Source organism: Poecilia latipinna, unplaced genomic scaffold (assembly GCF_001443285.1).
Source record: "Poecilia latipinna isolate Pla-1442-1.1 unplaced genomic scaffold, P_latipinna-1.0 Scaffold1321, whole genome shotgun sequence".
NCBI lineage: Eukaryota > Metazoa > Chordata > Actinopteri > Cyprinodontiformes > Poeciliidae > Poecilia > Poecilia latipinna.
Window position 1 is genome coordinate 68955 of NW_015113937.1, and position 2204 is coordinate 71158.

The 2204-nt window shown below is 37.9% G+C and overlaps 1 long non-coding RNA gene across 1 annotated transcript in view; it reads left to right on the forward strand.

Annotated features, from left to right (window-relative positions):
* The first annotated feature begins 1354 nt into the window (after positions 1-1354).
* LOC106961674 (uncharacterized) overlaps positions 1355-2204 on the forward strand; it is a 3820-nt gene continuing 2970 nt past the window's right edge. Inside the window, exon 1 of the long non-coding RNA XR_001427822.1 lies at positions 1355-1495. This is a non-coding gene — a long non-coding RNA (uncharacterized LOC106961674). The remainder of the gene's footprint in view (positions 1496-2204) is intronic.

Here is a 2204-nt window from a genome sequence, read left to right on the forward strand (position 1 = left end):
AACTAGTAAAGCAGCGTTTGCACATGTGTGATTTCTCTTTGTGGGTGAGGTGTCTCCTCTCTCAGTGTGCAGTTTCAACATCACACCCCTCTTTCAATCTATAATCCTTCTCTCCCCAGGCATTTCACTCTCTTGCAACTCACCGCCATGCTGAGATAAAGTTATCCCACTGCACCCACTATCATTTCTGCCCATCCGTGTGTATATAAGATACAGTTTTTCCAAAACGTCAGCCTTTGTTGCCGCCGTCTGTTCAGACAAACTGCATGTAAAATACCCCACTTTAATGATTTAAAGCAACAACAAACACCTTGATTTTAATGGAAACTAATTGATGTTAATTGATCTCCTTTAAACATGGAAGCTTTTTAATCGCTCAGAAAGCTAATGGGAAATATTTTCTGGCTGTAAACATGGTTGTACTGCTTTAGATATGGCTTAAAGCAGAAAAGTAGCCTTTTATTTTCAGGGCCTTTTAAAAGTGTTCAATGTTTTCACATTTTGTCACATTGCAAACAAAGTGTAAATGTTTTGGTATAACCAAAAAAGCATCAAACTATTTTTTATTAGACTTTTATGGAACAGATAAAAACAATGCAGTGGATAAATGTGTTTTCTTTTAGTTTTTTTCCCCTACTTAAAGAAAATAAGTGTGACCTGAATTGAGTCCCCTTTTTTTCTTTCTTCCATTAATATAATTGAGGGCCTTCAAATTTCATATAAAGGGAACATTAGTGAAAAAAAAAGAAAAAAGCAGAGGCCAAAGGGTCACAGCAGGGGAAAAGTTGCGGAAATGTTAAAAAAATAGGGTTAGGTATCTAAAACAATATTCCAACATCTCAACATCTCCCAGAGCTCTGCTCAACCCAGAATTTGGAGGTGGACAGATTATGGCATAACTGCAAACATACTGAAACATGGCAATGCATCTAAGCAGAGATGTTTAAGCCAAAAGGCCCAATGGTTACTCTGGAGGAGCTGCAGAAATCCTCACACTCTTAGAAATGGCTGTAAATTTACGGTGGAATTCCAGCAGTAACATACTGTTATTCCAAAATACGGTAGGATATTGTCAATTTGATGTCTTCTTCTGTTGTCACAATCAAGACTGACGACAGGCAGTAAACTACCGTAAAATAATTAATTGTACAATACAGGTTTTTTTTTTACTAGGCAAAATATTTTACTTGTACCAGCATTTAAAGACAATATTAAATGGAAAGAAAAAAATACTTTCCATAATAAATCCTTTAGGGAATGAATCAAAATCTACAGAGCATAATCAAAAGTGTTAGATTACCAGTGTTGGTGTTGAATGTTAAAAATACAATGTTAGTTAAACACTTTAGTCAAATTCAAAGATAGGTTTGTCAGTTTCCCTAAAGAGACGGTGTTTGACAAAGAGTTGCTCCCACAATCGCAACGTATCTGTGACGTCACGTGTTTGCCCGGGAGACAGCAGTATGGCGTCTTGTCTGGATCTTATCATAACAAGGTAAGTTCCCCAAAGCTATTAAAACATGCTCTTTTTGTTCTTTCTCTGTATTTATGTAATGTAATGGTGATGTGTTGTCTCAATGTTTGTAACTCGCTGGCGGACATTATACAACAATGTATGCTGCGTTTATACTGTTATATATTCTGTATCTCAATAAAGATCTATTTAAAAAAACAAAACAAAACAAGATAAGTTCCATGTTAAGATCATCATATGTTTTGATTTTGATTATTTTTTTTATGATTTATAACTTTCTGTTTGCGCAAGAGTATCAACTCATCCTTAATGTAAGTTTATTTGTTTGGATATCGCGGTACGACTGTTCAGTACAGGGGAGCTCAAGTCCAGTCCTTGAGAGCTGCTATCCTGCAACTTTCAGATGCTTCCCTGCTCCAATTAACACACCTGAATCAAATGAATGGCTGGTTAGCAGGTCTGTTCGGAGCTGATCCTGGTCTGTTGGAGTAAAGATGCATCGAAAAGTTGCAGGACGGTAGCTCTGGAGGACTGAATGTGAGCACCCTTGGTTTATTGTTTTTGTTAGCAGCTAAAGCTAGCCAAGCAGGTGTAGCACGGGGTGGCGGGTGGTTAAACGAACATTAAAACTGTCGGGTGTTCTCCCATGGAATATAATCCTGGACAAGCAGGCGAGGGGAGCTGGGTGTTAATCCAGCGGGAGCAGACGTCTCCGAAAACGTCGGAACAA